Genomic DNA, 21994 nt, shown 5'->3' with positions numbered 1-21994 from the left:
TGAATTCAAATTTTGTTACTCAAAACGAATGAATGGATTTCGTTGTTCCATTGCTTCAGACGCTATAAAAACTGTGCCAGTTTACGAAAGAGTCGTATATTATCCTTTAATGGTTTCATCGATCGAAGTTTCAAATCTAAATCAGAGCGCTCGTATTCACTTGGAGAGCGTGTGGTGAAAATCGTTTGCTTTCCATTTCGCGGAGATTTGCTGGTTTAATGTAGGCGGCTGGTATCTCGTGTCATCGGGCTTTCTAGTGAAATCCTCCGGGAGCGGCGTCCAGCCGTGACCTCGCATCGATATCCGCCGAGCCGGGTAACACGAGCCCGAATCATATTCGAAGGCTTAGTACTTCGCGTCGAGGATTTGCTAACTTAGCGAGCTAGCCGCATATTCTCGTAACATTAATTCAGATTCTATAATCTTCTCTGATCGCATTTTCTATCTCTTTACTCGTATAGATTTTCCTTATTGAATAAGACTGGATTTCTCTATATTTTTTTTTCAAGAGTTCATTTTATTTATAGTGTGGCAAACGGGCAATTGGGTCACCTGATGATAAGCAATCGCATCAGATTATTCAAATCTGTATCACCCGATCCGATAAGTTAATTATAATTAATTACCAGTTACATATTCCAGTTTTCGAATGCACTAAAAATACAGGTAAAGACAATCTTTATGATATTAATCGGGTAATCAAAAGGTTTTTAAAAACACATAGGTACATTTCAGTAATCCTGTAAACACCGGCAGCACTCATTTCATCAATACAATTACGAAATTGAGCTGATAATGCAACGCGTACGCGTCTGCGGCTCGTGAAATTATTGGAAATATGTAGTGGTTTTAAATACACGACCAGAATATATTTATGGACGAAACGGCGCCGTGGTAATGTATTTTATGATTCATTAAATTGAAAATGGACAGTTCTCTATGAAAATCTCGAGGGAGGCCTCTATTGAGATTTATAGTCATAGAAGAAGATAAAATTGAAAACACGTTACAAGACTACTTGTTGTATCTAGAGACATGAGTTTTATAGATAGGATAGAGCAAATAAACTTTTTTCAGTAATTGAACATTGACTTTTCTTAAAAGTAACCACGGATCCCATCGATCATTAAAAGATTTGTAGTATCGAAAGTGGATGGCTAAGATTAGATTAAGCTCTCATAATCAGTCATTGTTTGCAATAGATTAGTCCCACTGGGGTGTCGGTGTCGCACCGGGCACGTCCCGGGCGGGTCACGACTGCGTCGGCGCACTTTCTCCCGCACGACTGCCCCATTTCGATCGAAACTGCGACAAATCAAACTTTCATCACCTTTCTACGTTTAGCTATTATCGCCTCTCACCTTCGGCGCAAACCCTCCGTCTAACCTTAAGGTTAATTTACTAAATTGCCGCTAAGCTTTGAACACGTATATCTGGAAATGACAAGACTAAAATGTTAAAGGCCAACAAATAACAAATTGAAGCAAGGATACCGCTGAAGGAAAACTATTCATTCCAATTTTAATCTGAAATTCTTACGCGGATGTAGAGCTCAGCTCTACCTATCTAAATATACCACATGCATGAACATTATAAAAATATTCCCAGGAAATGTTGACACTCAAATTTATCGTGTCGGGTAGTGCATTCTAAACACGGACAAATGAGAACTAACTCACTGTTTGCCGTGGGATTCGGGTGACAGGTTTATCTTCACAGATAGTGAGTGTGGTTATGTCAATGAACTCTCCGAAAAGGCGTGAAAAGAATGAAAACTTTGGCGACCAGCTCGTTTTAGTAAATGCAAACATTTATAATAAGTATTTTCATCCTACAATCGATAGCCTATTGTAGTCGGTCGTTGACTTTCCCTAATCCACGTGACTTCGATTGTTGAATTCCTAGCATTTGTTACCGCAGAAGCTGAAATGGAATAGGAATGGTGTTACTGAACTTAGAAATGCTGCTTTTGTCCAAGTCTGGCGTTGAAGAATTCGGTAAAACTGTNAAAACATTTAACTAAACTCAAAGATTACCATTACAATTTAATGGTTACCGAAAAAGGAACGAAACGATAGCGCTACAATGCTAATAACTAACATTTCTAGTGGAATGAGTTATTAATTAACATATGTCTCGCGATGTGCTATGAAGCCTAGCTGACTCGGAGCAGCAGTGCGTGCCCGCACCATGTGCAGTCGACGTGCAGTGCCGAGTGCAGGGCGCCCTCTACCCGCGAGTAATTATATTCAGGCTACTACATTCATTTTCGTTACAATTTATGTTTGCGCCAGAACCACCCGCTAATTCGTCTACGTATAATTTGTCCCCTCCCCGAGTCTGCGTTGTCTATGCTCTTCGTCTCCCGACAGATAAATATGAATAATTTATCTATTTAATACCTACCATAGGTTGTATTTGAAAATGTACGATTGTTACGTCTCACTGCACAAATAAATGTTTTAGAGTTATTACTTCTACACCCACAATTCCATGTGCCAACATAACATACAACGGACACCTACTTACTTTGAAGAAGTTAAGAAGTCTGACCATTTCCGAAGTTCCGGTATTTCCTGCCACTGTTAAGATTCCAAAAAAGGTGTAGTTTAGCGTAGGAAGGATGAAGCGAGTTCATACCGTTATCTAATGCGTAGTTTTTGTTAGAAACTCGCATGAGAACACTTGCGCTTTCGCCCGTCGCGATTAATTGCCTGCGTTATTCAACATGTGGTGCATTATTTCACGCTCCGAACGGTTCCGGTGCAGCGTGCATCCGCGCCGGCTCAAGGCGGTATTCGACACGATTTTGACATTTTTAGCTCGCCACCGATTGCGTCACGTCATCGTTTGAAATGCCGCGCTATGACGCGTGTCGCAATGTTTATATTGTAACCTTACCTGGCCCTTTTTAGTCGCGGGACGTGCTGAAACATCAAACTATTAAGTCGTATTGCATAGATCAATCTTTGCCCTCAGCACCACCTGAATAAAGAATGATAATAATTGTGCATGAAACGGAAATTGCAGTTTATAACCTACTTTAGTTAGAGTTTTGAATTAAGTACTATAACTACATTATCTATACTNTATAGAGTAAAAGTTTTCAAGATTGGATGAGTTAAGTCACAATATGTATTAAGAATCCACCATTAAGGGAAACATCTGCAAGCCTAAACTCATTAGTAGCAGAGTACAAAATAGAGTAAATGCAATAGCCTCATACGAAAAGCTTCTGTAAAAGTAGGCGTCTTAAAGGTGCCTTTTATGGCTCGCGTTGAATCGCTCCACTATACAAAGACGATTGAGGTCCTCAACATCTTAAGCAAAGGGGATATGGTATGAAAGCTTACGCGTCGCTGTTTATAGCGCGGGAGATCGGTTCCAGTGTTTTTCATTGCACATCGCCTGTAACATTGCGAGTACAATAATCGTAAAAGCCGGTCTCCTTGTCGTGAAGTGTGCGAACTGTCCGCAGGGTGATAAAGGAAAATGCATTACTTCCCCAAGGGACGGGGAGTTTTCCTTAAAGCAGCCCTTCAAAATGGCGGCGCAAGTCATTAAATGTTGGCTCAGTCAGAAGCGCCAATTTAAAAGTCCACTTTCAACTTAGTTATTACAGAGTAATAGTTATGCGCGTCAAGATAAGGAGGTGTTCGTGACAAGTTTTTTTATAAGGCATTTCGAGACGAGAAGGAAAATATATTGCCGCCTTGCAAATATTTTTATGACACGAGAATTTGCGGTTATTTGACCTCTGGAGACTTGACTTCGGCAATCTTCCTAATACGGTCTCGAGGGCGAAAATTTATGTTTGATCTAATTTTCAACTGTGGCAGTAGGTACTCGTAGTACTTGAGTACCTTTGAGATTTGATTTTCACAGGAAAGTGGAGATTGTTTCATTTTATCGTTAGCTCTAGCATTCATAACATCGTCTGTGCACCTAGCTGTAACGAGTAGGTATGCACTCACTACTTATAGTTTTTTTTTAATTACTACTTTATATTTTCTTTTCGGGATTCTGAGGAAAGCTGAATATATCAGTCTCTATGTTATGTATGTAGGTAGAGTACCAATTGCACAGGAAGTAAAAGGCCGCGGGTTCGTATTCCACCTGAGCATGTGATTTTTTCAAGTGAAAAATCATGTTGAAGCAATTTCGTATTTCAGCGAAACGTTGCCGGAGTAAATACAATAGCATTGCCCTGCTCTCGTGCGGTATATCGCACGCGAGTTGCTCGCACGCCACTCGCTTCGTTTGCGCGGGGTTACATGTTAGTCTTTTTGCTCAAATTACAGCTCATGGTTTACCAGCAAAATAAAATTGCACAGGCGACGCGTAATGTGGTTACCAACTAAATATTCCACACATGAGGTCATTATTACTCGGAAACCGTAGGCCACTATTACATAAATTAAGCGGTCGGGTCCTAATTTTACGCTCTCAATAAATGACCTCAATAAACCAGACAATAAACTATTTAATTACAAACTATCCCAAAGTGCCCAAACTAGACAAAGAGATAGAGATGTTTGTGTCGAGAAGGTAGGAATAATAAAGTTGTTTCACGTATTTCTTTGTCTTAAAAGAAAGTCTACGGAACCACAACAGACCCCTGCACGCCTGCTTATTTAATAAAGGTGTCATTAGGCACATACGCTACATTGCATTTCGGTATATTGCGTGTAAATGCGTAGCAGGTACATACCCGTTATTAGGTTAGACAATAACAGGAAAAAGTCATTTGGAGGGAAAGCAAAACAATAAATTGCGCGCGATCCGTCCCGGCTGCTGCGAAGTTGCCTACCATATATCGTCCTGGGGGCGTCATACATTGGGCGGGTGACGTCGCATCCACCTGCCCGCCTGTTTTATCTCCTGCTGACACCTGATTTACCTCTTGTTACAATATTTACATAGCAGTTTTCGGATAAAAGCGATATTGACGGTGAAAATACAGATATCCCACTTATAGATACTACATAACCCGAAGCATAAATAACGGATCTGTATTAAACGGGTGACTAAAACATATCTACGACAGCTTTTAATGCTGATTGCTAAAGACGATAACTGCACTCAATTATAATAAGACAGGTGTTTTGCCTCTAGGTCACAATATTCTAGAAAGCGAGACCATTATCGTGAGGCAAATCGTAAACTCTTGAGTCTATTTAACTTTTCATATAAAAAAGTTTAACACAAAACCTTAATGTAGGTGGGCGGCACAGTTATGAGAACAAATAAGTAATTCAACTTATAAGACGTCAGAATCCCCGATTTAACACAGTTTTAGGGTTGCATACCTATCTTGTTATACATTTTAAAATGACATTATTTAATATTAAAAAATTAAAGATCATCGAGATATAAATATTAGATATCAATAATGTATATCGACTCTACAAGCTGCGTTTAATAAATATGCAATGTAATTATAATAATTAGTTATTAATGTAATTTATGTATCAGCTATAATTATCATAACGATTAAAACTGGCCTGAAAACACTGGCCAAGTACTAAAATATGTTGTACAAACAGAAATATTAGACCATTACGCCATGTTTACGACTGCTCTCGAAATTAAATTCCGCATAAACACCGAGACCTAGTAAACTAACGCGTTTATTGTATCTTATAATACGTCTCACAAGTCCGTATTTCCATATGGAGACACCCCTGCTAACCCCCTAAGTCACAATATTCGCGGGTCTTTCCTAAAAGGATAAGGGTTACTTCAGATTTAAAGCTTACTCGAAATGTAATGCACATTTTTTGTAGCTGACCATACGTCATATTGAAGTGCCACCCCAGGTGAGAGGCCGGTTAAGCTGCCGGGTCCCTTATAGGTGAGGGATGGAACGCACTTGAGAAGACAAAGAGTATCCATCGATACTTGTAATAAAATAAAAGTCAAGAAATCAGCTTCTATGGAATGCATGAAATAAGAAGAAAGAAACATATTATGTATTTATGTATTTTCTTTTTACTATCTTTTGTAACCCATTTTGCCCCGGCAAAATGCGGTCGAAAACACAATTCTGACATACACATTTTTGTCGCAGTCACACTTATGATATATCATATAGCTTGATATTCATTCAGTCGTCTATGCTCACGTGAAGGTACCTACTCCTGAAATGGTCTTACAATGTGGGTACTCAAACTAACTTATAAGTATAAGTTTAGCCATATAAACTCAGCTATACCTACTTCGAGTAGTTGCACCGTTAAGATGGCATGCTTACCGGCGCAATATTTTTACCTTTTAGCTCTCTCTCAACCATTTTACGTTGGCCTGTCTGGGGAAGGTGTCACATCTTACGGTTTGGCAAAACTTCATCCATTTGCTACAAACCACTTAAGTTTTGAACTCAACTGTGGCAACCCTAGTAACCCTCCTTAGCCGTAGAGCCTGTAGCTCGTATAAATAGGTCCCTCGTCCAGGCCTCCCCAGGTGAGACGAGTTTGGGAAGAGGACGTGACGCGCTTCGAGATGAAGATAATCAGGACCGGAGGCGGCTGACCCGCCTGCCAACGGTTTGGCGGCTCGTTGGACATCTTACCTTAAAAACATGGAGATAATAGTTGACATACTTGTATTTAAAACTACCGACTGAGTAGAGTTGGTCGAGTAACTTTAGCTAATCTACCAACGAATACCCAAAAAAAATTAATAACTAACACTTACTGCGTCTTACTTAAAGGTCACGAAAATTCTAAGCTTATACAAAACTTTTGCAAAGGCCCAATTTAGTTACTAACTTATGTAGATGTACGTTTTGTATTTCATGGTGGCAGACACCGACTGGTATATTACGCCGTAACAAGGTTAATATTCTATCCGACTGAAATAGAATTACGGAAAACGTGCCCACATTTCATAGGTCGGTAATTCGGCAGGCGCCTTGGAGCATATTTCATTATTATTATTGTTATGTATTTGCAAATATGTAACCCTATTTTTGCTACACGTGTATTTTGTACTTCAAAGCATCCACACGTAAATTATGTTTATACACGGATGATTTAAACGTTTTAATTCACAGGATCCCGTTGAGGATAAGCCATTATTAGGTTACGGTAAATTTTATAAAATTACAACCTTTTAATCTTCCTTGCCACTAATTAATAGTGAGTTATGATGACATAACATATTAAACAGTAAAATCTTGCGGTAAATATTTTATATTTTCACCGTTACCTATCGTTAAATCTCAATTCACAAATGTAGATAATTCATGCAAAAACAACATTTCCCATGATAGACGTTGTGCTGCTCGGCAACCATACGCAAACTTAACAACTATAACATATCCAATTAATAATGCTTACGAAAAGCCATATAAATGGCCAGTTCAGTAGGTATTTTAATAAGCTAATCGGGCGCGTAACGCGTTGAGGCCGTCACGTGAGCTGCAGTGTCCCACTCCGTCCCATGCGAAAGTAATTAACGGGACTACGAAAGTCGCGGTCAATGACCGGCCCTTACCTCAGCACGTGCTCGCACTCATAATATTTGTAAACATAGTATGCGTTTTTAGCGATAAAAACTGAGTAATACACATTACAGACACGCGACTTGTGACAGTGATGTTTTTTGATCGATTTGTAGTTGTAAGTGTTCATTCACTTCTTTACTGCCAAATGAATTGAATATTAGGATTTTGATTTATAAAGTTGAATGGTATTTCAGTCATGATTTTTCACTTTAAAAATTCCACTAAGTATTATCACCGGAAAATTTTAAGCCATAAGAGCCAGAATGGCCTAACTAGGCCTTAGGCTAACTGTATAAGCAGATTTTACATGAGAAACTGATTTAAAAGCGAAGCCTATCAGAATTAAAAAAAAAGTAGAACTCTGAGATCTCAGTTACAAAATGCATTTAACTCGTATAGCCTTTTAGAGAGTAGACTATACTATTTTTTTTTGTCATTTCAGTGATTGAGGAGGACTAAAACTACGAATCGATTGCCTATAACAATATAAAGTGAGAGAGAAAACAAAATTATCAATTGTGAATCAAAATCACATACGAGTATCATTCGAATTTTACACACACGCAGTCCGTAAATTAATGTATCCTTATAATTTTCAGCATTGTCAATAGGGTAGTGAAGGGAGTCCAACTCGGTATTCACATCTGCGTCTAAGATCGGTTCGCGCAGTGTCCGCAGACCTTCGCTGTCCCGTTATAGGAAACAATTTCCCCCACTCGTTTAATAATGCAAAAACTTTTAACGAATGGGGCGTTTATACTAAACTGTCTAAGTAATAAGTATTTATGTATTTTGTGCCTCCCCGTGGCGCCTCTTTCGCTTTGTCTCCTTGAACTTTGCAAACTGCTTGCACGAATTTTTATTGCAATAATTTGTGCTCTTTGTTGTAATAACAGCCATCTTGTTTAGTAGTTTGCAAAGAAGGTAACTACCGAAAGGGTTGATAGTGCATGGTAAGCATGGTTATTTAAGTCTAAAGTTTTTTATCGATGAACAAAATCCCTTCACATTAAGGAAGAAAAAAAAGAAAAAATTGTTGTTTTATTTATCCGGAAATGATAAAAAGGTATCTCGGGGTAGATTACGTGAAAACTGAAATCATACTTATCAATAAAATCTGCCTCTAGGGTCTTTTTAGTATTATTCGCTGTTTCTTACTAGGATTCAATGTTGCATGCTATAAAAACCACCCTATGTACTATTGGCGTTGCACCGCGCTACTAAAAACGACGTTAGACCGCAGCCTAAACGATAAGCAGACTATTTTAGGTCACAAACGGTCGTAATTAGCCTATCGCGCCTTCATGAAAGTGAGCCGACGCATTAAGCCGGCCATGTGGCGCTGCCAGCTGAGCGACCGTTGAGCCGCAAGTCATAGCCTGAAATGAGCTAACAGGTTATATGTATAAAGAACTACAGAAAGTTTATATTTTTTGAACCTCTACTCACAGCTTGATCACCAATAAAAACCCATCAGTGAAGGTAAATTATATCCCGGAGTAAAGTTATTGAAACTGTCAACCCACAACAAAATTAATCAGAAGAATATAGAACAATTATGTTCTATATTACGCGTACCATTAGGCGGTTAAGCGGTAGATCATGGCTACACAGGAGTTGTAGAGCGGTGGGAATAATCCCGTTTTAGAACCCCTAACTTACGTTTATAGAATTAACAGAATTCAATGATATTAGTTGGATTTAGATATTGCTAAAAGGGCTAGTTTACTATCAATGTTTTGTTAGGTTTGAAACTTGTGATTAGTCGCTTAAATAGAACAATGTTGTTAGAGAGGGCTTAAAAGCGTCTCGGTCATATGTAGACAAAATAAGTGGCTGTTCTCTTTGGGGAGTAATCCCTGGCCGCATGCCACAAGCCAAACAAATGAAGTTATGCCAATACAAGTTTTCATAAGCTTATTGCATTCCGCTAATTGGTTGTCTCGGATTTTCCCAAAGCGCTTTAAAATGAACAAAATTATTGTGTTATCGATGTGTATAAGATAACATGATCATAAAACATTTTCTATGCGAGTAATTAAGTGCATTTTTTTGTGTTGTGTGTGAGGACAAGATAAGTGAATAATAAGATACGTTATGGTAGGTATATAGGGATCGAGTAAAATGTTCTACTAGAGACGTTTTGCCACGTAGTTATTGGTGTATCCTGTCAATTTTATCCGTTTTTGCGCGTTCCGCAGTTACGGAACAGACGTGTGCGCAAACGCGTCGTGTTACCTCGCGTTTTCAAGCAACATGAACATTTTCCGCTTATCATCCTTGACACAGTTGTAAGGGTTCAGGATTATGCCCGTGGCCCGCACATCCCGGCACAGAAACACACCATGAGCCCATAAGTGCGGTAAACATTGTGGAGATTATTGCGGGTTTAAAATACACGATCTTTTTGGTGAGCATTTATAATTTAAATTCGCGTGTAGTATAAAAGTCACGTTGCGATATTAAATAAAATTACTGAAAATATTGCTAGCATAATATGTAATCTGCTATTTCCAATTAATGTTGTCTATTGTGTACCTAAGTGTTGTCGACATTGTCCAATTTATTGAAGCAATCACTTAGAACTTCAATTGTTTTTTAATAAAATCCTTTCTTCTATCATTTTTCCAAATTGCCCGGAACTACTGTCACGTTTCAACTCCCTAATGACATATTTACTAATAAGAGGAAACTACATATTTTCCGGGAATTGGGTCATCTCATGTAATATGAGAATGAAACAGGAACCTCCGCGTCGCCGCCCATCGGTGGGCCATTCATAATAATTTTATTTGGCTACTCGGTGACTGATGACAGATATTGATGGGGTCGTCTGTTGCTTCCGAAAGCTCCCTTAATATGGCCCGAGCCGACCGCAGCCAGAGCTAATGGGCCGGGAGTTTTATTTATTTGACAGCATCATAAAGGGAATCGACGATAATATGATCGAAATTAATGTGACTATTCGATAACTTAGTTCCCCACTAATGAAATCTAAGTTTGCTACGTTTCTCCTATCCCCAGATCTTCGCTGGACCCGTGTTAATCGAGGGGCAGACAGCCTAAACAAACTTTCTTGTTTGTTTGCGGAAGGGGGAAATGTGAAAACATAATTATTGCCATAATAAAACGAGTAGAATTTTTCGGCTTTTGTTACAATGTTTAATTTTGAAACGTTTCATTGTCACCGAGAGTTTGACCCTCGAATCTGGCGACACGAAATGAGTTAAAAGGCTGACAATTAACAGCGGGGCGGCGCCTCTTGAACACGGACGTGACAATGGCGTCGGCAGGCCGTCGCTATCTATGCGAGGAATTGAATACAATATTCATTATACCTGCACAATCCTAAGTCCTGACACTCCACTAAGAGAGAAGAGAAGTGAAGACGGCCGAAAGTGGCTCTTTGTGTATGAGAGCGCATATCAATGTACCGCTCCCCGAGGAGTTCGTGCAGACCGGAAAATTAAAAATCTGCTTATTAATTACCTCACCCAGGGGATCGAACACAACGCCGCAAGCGTTGCGCCATAAACTTCGGCAAATGCATATGCATGGCCATTATATGTAAATTCATTCAATTGTTTTCTCTAATTGGTTCGCTGGTTATTTACGTTTGTATAACATTAAATAATGTTAAAGTACTTTCGCATTTCCTTATTATTATTATTCTTTTTCTTTACATACTAAAATGACAGTTTAATAAATATATCGTGAACATTAATAAAGATTCTACTGTAAACGGGTAATAAGCAAAGAAAGAGGGGAAAGAAGACCCGGAAATTGGCACTACTTGTATCGTTGACATCCGCTTTACTTACTCTGCCATTGTTAAATAAAATAACATGTGTTAATGAAGACTCATTAAAATGATTATCTCTTCCTTGTTATTTAATTAGAGTAAAATTAATAGTTTCATTTTCCTTGTTGCAGATTGCTGGCATCACATAAATATATTATTGAAGGTATGGTACCTATACGAACTCAGTTACATCAACTTAGTTTTTAAGTTTACACCTGTTAATGCCAAATAAGTTAGCACATTGGTGGCTTCGGTAGCGTCAGCATTACTATAATAATGGAAAAACAGAAAAAAAGTAAGCAATATCAACGACTCGATAGCTTCAAATGCTCAGTTAAAAGTGGGGTTATGGTGGAAATGAAGCTGTAAGTACTCCTATAATAGGTACGTAATAAATGTCACATTCGAGTCTCGTTGCACGTTGCTCCTAGATTCAAATGGAACGTGAAAATTTAAAATTTTATACGATGAAATGTCTTTTATGAATTTCAGTTATGAACGTTAGGTCATGCGCCAGCACTATCGTTGTTTCAGCGTGACTGCGTTGGTCCCGTACGTTTTTCTGGAATACGAATCGTTTTTAAATTTACAACTCGCCGGCAATTTAGCCCCGTTTTGCTTTTCTCGCGCACAACGAAGAACTAGGCTATAGCGAGATAATGGCTACCCATCCCGGTGTTTTGCTCCAATGTTTGCATTCTCTGGCACAGTCAGTTACGAATAAAATTTATTGAAAAACCTTCACGAAGTTAATAAGCGTACAATATTTACAATGAAAGTTAATTTTTGGAGTTAACGACTGCAGAAAAACAATTAGAAAGGGGCAATTATTTTGAAAGTGGATGCTATGAAAAGTGAGACATGTGTATGAAAAGCATAGTACGAGTAAATATGACAAGTCCATCATTTATTTATAGTTACCAAGAGATGAACATTTGCAATGCCAATAGTGAATTGCGGATGCAAACGCATCTGATGTTTACGTACAGCAATCAGTCTAACATTTCAATTGGCCGAATGCGGTTTAATGGATCAGTCTGGCTCGAGCTGTTTACCGTCTATTTATAAAACCATTTGTAATCCAATTTATGATTTATCCCAGTCTCCGATTGATTTGTGTTTGAGTAAATTGAATTATGAAATTCCCGAGTAAAGTAACCACCGTTTGAATGCTTTGGCAAAGAAATTCTTAAGAGGCGACCATCGTGGCAGCTAAATTAAAGTTTGTTTCTTGTCCGGGCATGTTTGCGGAGCTCGCCGGGACACTGCGTTGCTGACTCCGCTGATTTAGGGGGAAACTTTCCTTGTTTTGCATTTTACGGGTGCGCGGGGAAAGTCGCCCTCGAGATTTGAATATTTCAGAAGCAGCGTAACTTTGCTAAGGTGCGTCCCTTTATGCGCCTTCCAAGCGATTGCCGCACATACTTTCACGGGACGAAAATTGAAACAAGCTTTAAAATGAAGTGCAAATAATGTTCTTCCGAGATAGGCTTCTTTCTACTTTGACGTAAAAAAACGTTTCGAGTTAAAAACGGGCGAGGATCACTTCCATTTCCCGTTGTGACGATCATTTGTTCTCTTTGTCCGCTCCGCTGCAGTGGTCACGTCGAATGAGGGCGGGTTTGTCTCTGAAACAGGTTAAGTAAATAACTGGATCGCAGTTCATAATAAACGAATGGAATTTCAACGTCCAGTTGAATGAAGTTTGCACTTTATAACATTCAGATTTTAATTAACCCGGCTCGATAGCGGTTAGTTCATTTTTAATATTTTCATGTTTGAACTGAATGAAGAACAGAACTGTTAATGTATAGGTAGGTGTATATTCGAACTGATGGTTAAGCTTGTGCCGATTGATTTTTTGCAGACGGGTTAGTGGCTCAGCGTTTTTGATACAATACACGTGCGGCCGCGGCCGGAGAGCGTAATCAATCAAGCCTATCAACCGCACGGATATTGTATTCTCGCTTTGCCAAGGATTTTGTGCCATACGTTGTCCTACCATACCCGATATTGGAACTTTTATTCACCTGTTAGGGATTACATCTCTATTTGTTATCAAGGTATTCGTAGTCCCTGTTTTCTTTTATAAATCCATCAGAGCATGTAAGCTGAAGGAAGTCATCTAATTGGATAATCATATAAGCGTGACTGTCGTAATTTTCTGCACCAAAATAAGAAAATAAGAGTAATTTGAATTAGAGATCAGTTGAATAGCAATGTGTGGAGCTCCTTGTAGCTATGCCAAATATAAATAACCCGCTATCTACGTAATTAGGTTACGCTGGCCTTGTTATTAGTATTTAGGTCAGCATCCTTTGAAGCGATAAGGAGATTCTGCGAGCCGTGAAAGGTATAAAGTCTTTGTAACTTATCTGCTATTTTTATCACGCTTCATTAAATTAAAACGCGGACGAAAAATTACTTACTTAAAAGGTTAATTTATGACTTCTGGTGTAAGTAAAGCTCGAGATGTTTTTAAAAATAATTTTACAAATCAATCAGCTTAATTTCTGTTGTGTAAGTAAAGAAAAAAGAAATAATTGTAAAATAATAATATATATACTTTATTAATCAAATTACATTAATATAAAATGAAAGAATATGACTTTATTCTAAATGTTTACTCTACTACTCTATTTTTTATTACTGGAAACCAAAACTACACGGCACATTGTGGAAAACACTGTAGCATCATATTATGTTCTTGTACTCGTAGGTGCTATTTTGCAGTAAATGTAGGTACCTACAAAACTTTACATTCTTTCAATGACATGATAATTTCAGTGACTGATCTGAATCAATTGTTTATTTTTTACCAAATTGTCTATACAAGTAGGTACAATGGTTATGAATTATTTCCCTTTATTTATAGAGCAGATGGGACTACTGACATTAAAGCTAGTGTTTCGAAAATATTGACTACACTATTTTAGAGCGGAACGGTCGCGGGTGCATTTCGACGATTGTATACCCTCTATCAATTTCCGCGCCAGTGGAAACGTATTTTTTCTCTTGAAAATAAACAATATTCGCAACCATTTTTTGCCGACGGCTCCATTTTGGGACAGTTGATTTAACTGCTTCGCATTGTCTGCTGCAGAATTTTTAGCGAATCAGACGTCTCTCGTGTCCTCGTAAATATGAGGTAGTCTTTTACATTTGCTGTGGCTTCAATTATTGTGATAGATAAAGTCAATATAAAAGGATTTTCGGATACCTTTTTATCAGTTCATCGATTTTTATTACAATTGTGCGACATAAAAACGACGAAACACAACCAACGCAAATGTTATTTCACAGCATCGCAACACCGCAATATTTGCAACTCACTGCCCGGTTACAGGTCGTCCAGACGCTGATGAAGCTCAATCAAATTACACGGTAGATGGCGTTGGCGCCCGCGGTGGGGCGGGCGGCGCGCGCGCACCGCCCTACGCTACACGCTGCCCCGCGCGTAATCCAGTTAGGGCGACCGCATGCGCCGCCGCGTCCGCCTGATCGAAACTTAATTGGCCGCGCTCACCTGTCGCACCGCAGACCTAATAAAATAATCGGTTATCAACACGCTCTAGTAAGACTTCACTTCGTTAAAGGGTGGACCTGTCGATTAACTTTTTTTAACTGGAAAAATGTGAACTTTTGAAATAATCGTAGATACTGTTAGATAGGTACAATTCAATTATGCTACTTACGAATTTCTGTGGTTGAAATAAGAGAAAAGATAATTATAACGTACCTAATATAAGTTTTTTTAATAAAATTATTTTATAATCGAGTAATTATGCGTAATTATCTCTTATAAAGAAATGATCAAGAATTCCGAACTATTTATGTTGTTCTGTTTTTGCAGACAATCAAAAAATTTAATGTATTATTAGCTGCGGTAAGTACCGGCTAATTTATGACGGGAGTATTCTTTGCTTTCCTTTTGCACCTGGGACCATAAAATTATGGCGTCATCGCAAATTAAATTTAATATTAACGGCACTTGTGTCGAATTTACGATGTCTTTGGCGTAATCAATAAGATTCGCTTCTAAAGGTTCTCACAGCTCAATTACAAATTGATGTCTTTACGAAATACATTTTAGGACAATAATGATTGCCCTTGAGCGATTAAGCACTGAAAGTATTACATAAATAAAAGTCTTTAATGTAATTTAGACAGAAATGTTCTAATCTAAGCTACAAATAAAAATATTTGCCCATTGACTTTTAACAGGTAACCTAGGATGCTAAGTACCTAGAAGGTACCTAGAATAAACTTAGGGGGAAGATGGAAAAAATAAAGTGACTTTATAACAAGTGCGTTAACATGCAATAAAAATGGAACGATAGATGTATCATAAATAAGAGATTTCTAGATAACTACTAACGTATTTGAACGTTCGCTACCATAAAAAATAATTATCAATTAGACAGTAATCAGTATGCACTTATAGAAAATCTTTCACGAACTATCCATTAAATTAATTTAATCACACAACGCTTCGTATAAAAAAATAATTGTCTTCATTGAAAATATTGCGTTGACTCACCAACTAACTACTACGTAATTAGCTTTAATTGCCAGTTAATTTGCGAAGTTTAACTAGATAATTATTCAGCTATGTAAATGTGGTTAGTGTCATGAAAGATATACGGTTCTCGTAATAGTCCAGTTTTTGCGCCGAAATGAAAACTTATTTCCAATAATCGTAACAGACAATGCCAGACACATTTTCTTTCGCGTCTAATGTCTAATGTCATAATATCTGTCCGTAATAATATAAATTATGGATTACATTTCACGGTATCCCCGAATGGAATTTTCCCGCGAAGTAGAAAATTGGAGGGCAGTGTAGCCTTACGAAATATAAGGTTAAATGTTTAATAAAACTGCTGCAATAGCTCGCAATTTAAATATCAAATTTTAAAATATTTTATTGCGGGCATGTTGCAAATAACCCTACGTTTGGAGCTCTGTACAAATTAAAAGAATGGAAAGAGCTAAACGCAGCAATTAAACTAGCGAGTTTTTTTGGTTGAACCTAACCTGATCTACTGCTTTTGTGCAATCGATAGCATAGAACAACATCTATAAGTGCATGCAACTGCATATTTAACACCGGTACAATTTTAAACCATCAGCAAATCGTATATCATACCTTTTTTATGCAAAACAAGGCAGGTATTTGACCACAATCGCACCTGATGTTAAGTGGGATGCAGTCTAGGATGGTACATATCTGCCCTATTCACCTATTCCTAGTAATTAGGCTTGTCGATACCAGTTCGAGGCAGAATAGAAGATATCTTCATATTTTTATGGTGCTTACTGCTTACACGATATTCTGTAACAGCCTCACACATACGTTCGTTTTTACCCCCTATTCACTGAACACACAATAAATCATCCGTGGCGTGGATAATACCTACGGGTTACACGGCCTGTAATTATCAATCGATTACGTTGTAGCAATAAGTATGCTGCTAACTTACTATTATTTATTATACCAACATCTTTATTACCTGGATTGCGTTTACAGTTTAATTACATCACTTACGAGCACTTATATAACCTTTGTTTAATGTGATGTATAGGAAAACTGGGTGTACGTAAGGAAAACTATAGCAATTTTTAAATATGAGTTTGTTAATTAAATACTAAAGGTATCCGGTCTCAAACGACCAAAAGTTCACTTAAAGCTTTAAAGGAGGAAGTTACAATTAAAGTTTGTATGGAGTTAGAGTCACGGGCGTTCCAAAACATACAATGCGCGAACACAGCTATATTCGAGCTGTAACCTGTCATACACAATTCCCACAACGATCAAACTCGTTTCTCAGACTAAACTGTTTGAAACCGAGCGTTACAAAGTCAAAATGAAATGTCACTCTTGCGCACAAACAACGCATTTAAATTCGAGTATTACGGATATGCGTTAAATTAACACAGTTAAATGAAAAATAATCGTGGTCAGACGCTAAAAGCTCTCGTGCGCATTATTTTAATTTATATTATAAGGTTTACTCTGTTCCTCCATGACTTCTTCGGTAACCAAGCAAACTTTCTCGAATATAAAGCAAAAGCTTCTCTAAAAACTGTTTATACTTTACTATGTGATCGCTTCAGTATAGAATAGATAGATAAATAATTAGGTTAATTTCACAGATAGGTACCCACCTTCACTACGTGGCCGCATGTGTTTGTAAATGTGTAGTGCAAGCGTCTGTCTGCAACTTTGCTACGTGTTCTTGAAATTACAAATCCCGTGATTACACTCGTAGGGTTGCGATTTGTGATTGAAAATGTAGCGTCACGTTTAAAAGATTGCGCGAGATGTGCTACAGCCTTTTTTGTATCGTAAAGGTATTTAAGCATATCTCGAGCGATTTTGTGCGACTAATGCAGATCTACTAAATACCGCATCCTGATCCTGACAGGTAATATTGCGTCTAAAACTCTAGGTCTTGGTGAAAAACTTTAATTTCACGTCATTAATCACATAAAAGAAATGCAGATCGCATCTCACCTTAGATATTGCCCCGGGCGGAACTGTTGCATAATGAGATATTAAAACCTTTTGAAGCTCGCTCCGCACTCCCTGCACGCTTTCAGAAATATGCAAACTAGATTTGCATTATCTCCTACGAGCTGAAAACTGCGTTGTAATTAAATATAACTTTGTTTGGTACACAAGACGCCCATGTCTTAATTTTTCATTAAAATCTGGATTCTGGGGCAACCATAATCCCCGATTCAGCGCGGCTTGCGGTCGCTACTTCCACTGAAATATGGATTATGTCTATTCATTTGAAATTCAGAAGAGGACTCCATCGCTTTCTCATTCGTTACGTTGAAGTTTTATACTTAATGTCTATGGTAATCTATGGAAGGGCGTGAAACCAACGGGTAGAGAAAGCGTTGTAGCACAAAAAGAAAGGTACAACGGCGTTTACTTTGTCAATAAAATTTTTGTAATAAGACAAATAAAATGCTCTATTAGCAATTTGTGTCTTGGAGACTGGAGTGTTGTACAACGTAGCAGTTGTATAAAATAAAAATATTAATTATGATGTTTACACAATATGACATTACGCAAACCCATATAGGAAGCACAGTCATGCGTATGTTTCGAACTAAAAACAAAGCGCTCTATTTTAATGAACAACGTCATTTCAGTCGAAAATTGGTTTCGCTTTACTGATCACATGTCCACTGTGGTTGCGGCATCGTAAGTAGCTATTGAAAGGGTTGTAAGAACGGACAGTGGGTGTCATTCGGTTCCGGTAGCGGCCGTTATGGCCAGCCGTAGCGGCCTTGCCCGCCTTATGGCCGCTTCGCCGCTCGAGCGCGTGTAACCTTTTACCTATAAGAACCGGCCACTGTCTATTCGTAACTCGTTCATCGGAAAGCTATTGTGATATGCCTCCTTTGTACTCGATGGTGACGCACGTATGTTTTTGTTTTCTAGTTTCTTTTTCGGACTTATACTTTTTCATATTATGTAGAGTTGTACTATAGTATTGAATCCCAACTATATAATATTATAAATGCGAAAGTAACTCTGTCTGTCTGTCTGTCTGTCTGTCTGTCTGTCTGTCTGTCTGTCTGTCTGTCTGTCTGTCTGTTACGCTTTCCCGCTTAAACCTCGCAACCGATTTTGATGAAATCTGGCATAGAGATAGTTTGAGTCCCGGGAAAGAACATAGGATAGTTTTTATACCGGTTTTTGAAACAGGGACGCGCGCGATAAAGTTTTTCTGTGACAGACAAAATTCCACGCGGGCGAAGCCGCGGGCGGAAAGCTAGTAACATATAAATATTAATAAACAATACGTTAAGTTCTGTCCTCTATTAGATTCGGACCCGCAAGGCCGATTTTATTGAGATGTCAAATAACAACATTTTGTTTGTAGCGTTTATTCACAGTATTCACTGAAACTTACATTAGATAGGCACGTTTAATTAAATTATTATTTACCAATAATGATTGTGAGAAACCTTTAGCTGAATTCACTTGAGACATAATTACAATTGTCGATTCGAGAGTTTTCCCGGTCTAATCGGCGCTGCTAACCTCTTCGTCTATCTTCGTCCTCAGGCTGAAAAATCAATAAAAGTTACAACTGAAATACTAACTTATTATTTGAATCTAAATCACTTGCTTGCTAATTGAATTTGTAAAATATTTGTAGTTTGCCGGAGTCTGGAGGAAAAGGCTTTTGTGATCAAGTAGATATAAAGGAGTAATACTACTTAATATTTGTCATCAGATAAGTATTAAGCCAGTGGACGTCACTTGGCTGAAATGAACGAAGGAACGAAGTATTAGGTGGAAACTCCTGGAAACTCCATGGATTTATTTGCCACTTGCGGTTGCAAAACTGCATACTAAGGTGGAACTAGAATTTTAAAATAAGTAATAATATATTCTTACAAGCTCTTGGACGTCATGTTCACCGTCTTCATTCTCGTCACCTGGATTCTGATATTCTTCAGTTACCACATGATCGTCGTTGTAGGGTTGTGTTGATTCTAGATGCAGATGAACATTTTAAAATAATAGAACTAAATTCCATTAAAAAAATATTTAAAAAATGTTGAGAATCATTTTAGTCCATCAAATATAATAAATTGACGTTGAATATATCGAAAAACGTATAGTTTATCCGAAACTACGAGTAAGTAGACGTCAGAATAAATATTTATTACTTACGAAAAGTTTGCATGATAATATTGTTGAAATATTCAGTCAGAGACTCCAGTCTTTCCATGTCCGCTAGAATAAGATTGATGGTAAGTACGTACAAGCATTTATCTAGCTAGAGACTGTACAACTGAATGAAAATACAATTTGTTTATGTAAATATGTTATAGGTACCTACCAAAGTTTTAAACTATTAATTCGGAAATTCATGCAACAATAGAATATAGCATTGGCCCAGTAGGTACTTACCTATACTGACTGTGTGTTGCTTATTTAAAAAATATACAATAAATTAAGCAGGAGTTTTGACAAGCTGAATGCTGGATACAAGAAATGAAGTAAGATTTTGGAAGGAAACGTGACGGAGAAAAGCTAGTTTAATAAAAAAAAAAGTTTCTACGTACGTCCAGGTCTTCCGCGGTTCGGTTTTAGTTTGAGGTAACGCCTTTCCACTTTGAATATAACAATATAAGTGCTAAATATACAGTTTAATAGTTAAATTTAATAGTTCAAACGCTTGGAGATATTTTTGACACGAGAACGAGTTACTTACGTACCATATTGGAGGCATATTTAACGAAATCAAATAATTCTAACAAAGTGAGATCGCGCGAATCCTCGAGTAAGTAATTAATCGGTTAGTACTTACAAATTTTTTCCACCTCCTCATCAATTAGTGTTATTCCCACTAAAGAAGAAAGCTTAAATTAGACTATATTGTAAGTATTAGAGCTATTAAAAAAGTTCTAAAAAGCATGCAACAAAACATACTCATTTTACGAAATTGCTGTACGGATGAACTGTGTTCGTCTGGTTTGTGAGGAATTCCGTGGACTAAAAAAGAAGAGAGTAAAATTAGATACCTACGTTGAACAAAAAACAAAAATGGGAAAGCGCAATTTTCCGAGTCTTTTAAACTCTGTTCTTGCCCTGAAATCCTAATGAGCAAATATGCTCGAGGTTCAAGTAACAAACAAGCTATAAGTAGATTTAAATCGAAGGCAACTTACATTCAACGTCGGTTGTATTTTTGGTACAGTCGGTTTTTAGTTGACAAGTGTCTAAATCGTTTGGAACTGAGCACACATATTGCCAGTGGCAAAATTTATTGTTTGTCGAATTAGAAGTTACTGAAAATAAGATATACTAGATTAGTTATAAGCAAAGAAAGTTAGTAACGAACGTGGTATTCATTTAAAAAAGTATTAGTCGTCAACGCAACATAAGTAAAAGGCACCTAAACCCAGACAAAAAATCATGCTTCGCACCTAAAGCCTACTAGCGAGTTTATAGTCAAGGTGTCAGATGGACAGCGGAAAAGCGTTTTCATTGAAATAATAGAGCTCCCTTTGAGCGGAAAAAATGCGAATGCACACAGAATAGTCAGCTGCGAAGTGAATCGTACAGCAACATGCCGCGAATGCCTTACCCCGTAATGTTCTTACTTTGCTTTTTACCTTCATTTCCAGTTACTGGTACTCTTGTGCTGGTACTTCTGTTCTTTGTGTCTGCGTTTGTGCTGACCTTATTAGCTGAATTAAATTTTCGTCCTCGCTTTACAATCAAGTGACGGTTCTTGCCTAATTTTTGAGCAAGCTTAATAGCTTAAAAAATATTTATGAGTTTTAGTTAAAGTGGTTTTTTTTACAATATAAAACTTTTAACGATAATAAGAATTATTTACCTCCTCGCCGGAAAATAAATCTCTTTACTATTTTTTTGTTGTCATTCTTTTTCAGCACTGAAAACCGTATATGTTTAATATTGAAGATGAAAAAAGTATCATTCATGTGCATGAAAGGAACATCAACTTACATAGGTATTTACTTTTCTTAGGTTCACTGGGGACAGCTATAGTCTGACCTATAAAAAAATATCCCTTTTACTCGTATGATGTGTTATAATCAAATATGTATAAAATGCATTTATACTCGTATGCGATACCTCTGTAACTCATCGTGACCGTTGCCGGCTCTGATTCTGTTACATG

At 37.7% G+C, this 21994-nt stretch overlaps 1 protein-coding gene across 1 annotated transcript in view; it reads left to right on the top strand.

Annotated features, from left to right (window-relative positions):
* Positions 1-11436: 11436 nt before the first annotated feature.
* Positions 11437-21994, top strand: part of LOC114354501 (uncharacterized) — a 98121-nt gene continuing 87563 nt past the window's right edge. Inside the window, exon 1 of the mRNA XM_028306901.1 lies at positions 11437-11472. The gene's annotated coding sequence lies outside the window, so the exon portion shown is untranslated. The remainder of the gene's footprint in view (positions 11473-21994) is intronic.

Source organism: Ostrinia furnacalis, unplaced genomic scaffold (assembly GCF_004193835.3).
Source record: "Ostrinia furnacalis isolate ACB-3 unplaced genomic scaffold, ASM419383v2 OfSCF2054, whole genome shotgun sequence".
NCBI lineage: Eukaryota > Metazoa > Arthropoda > Insecta > Lepidoptera > Crambidae > Ostrinia > Ostrinia furnacalis.
The sequence above is the reverse complement of the archived record's forward strand: the minus strand, read 5'-3'. Positions and strand labels throughout refer to the sequence as shown.